This window comes from Gorilla gorilla, chromosome 3 (genome assembly GCF_029281585.2).
Source record: "Gorilla gorilla gorilla isolate KB3781 chromosome 3, NHGRI_mGorGor1-v2.1_pri, whole genome shotgun sequence".
In the NCBI taxonomy this organism is placed as follows: domain Eukaryota; kingdom Metazoa; phylum Chordata; class Mammalia; order Primates; family Hominidae; genus Gorilla; species Gorilla gorilla.
Genome location: NC_073227.2, coordinates 185916769 through 185917654, shown reverse-complemented (window position 1 = coordinate 185917654; position 886 = coordinate 185916769).

Sequence of the window (886 nt, the reverse complement as noted above, 5' to 3'; positions counted from 1 at the left end):
CTTGTAAATTTTTGCAGTTCCACTTGACTTGCCCCCATCACTACCCACACAATAGCCTACAATATAAACCTAAAAATGTGTGACAGCTCAGAACACTATTTTCTGGAGAAGACTAGGGCACCTTCTGATCCTCCATCCACAAGGAGGCTGAGAAAAACAATATTTGGTGTTACTAGTCTGCCTTCTATTTTCGTGAAGAAAGGAACCATGGTTTTTATGTTCTTGTTCCAAAGAACTGGTCACAAGCTTAATATCTTGAATTAATAGAAGGTGGTTTAAAATAGTTTTGTATATAAAGTAGATCATTTTCTTCATGTAAACAAAGCGCTCTGTGTAATAGAAACCAGCAGGAATTTAAGAGTTGTTTTAGGCAGTGTTCTGCTGCTACACCAAACAAAAAACATCAAACAACTAAAATGCAATATATTGTTATTGGACAATACTGGCATATTGTAGACAAGCAAAAACAAATAATTTCTGGCCAATCACTTCTAATATACTAGATGTTTAGTACTATAAATGAAAACAACAGTCCTGTCTTTCAGGAATTTAAAAACAATTCTTAATCAACTTGTACTTAAATTATTCACAGATGACATATTGATAAGCCACATAAAGTGGTAAAAAGTGGAGCCGTCAAGCACCCGTCATGACAGAGAGTAATACTTTATATTTTGCAAGGCTACATACATATTTCATAATTTGTCAAGTACCTTAGTGTGACTACCTGGATAAAACAGAATGGGAGTAAAGAATGCAGATTAAAGGGAAAACTCGAAGTTCAGAAATTAAAGTTGCATAAGCTAATAATAAAAATGGGCCAAGCAAAGTGACCCGCACCTGTAATCCCAGCACTTTGAGAGGCCAAGGCAGGAGGATCATGCTT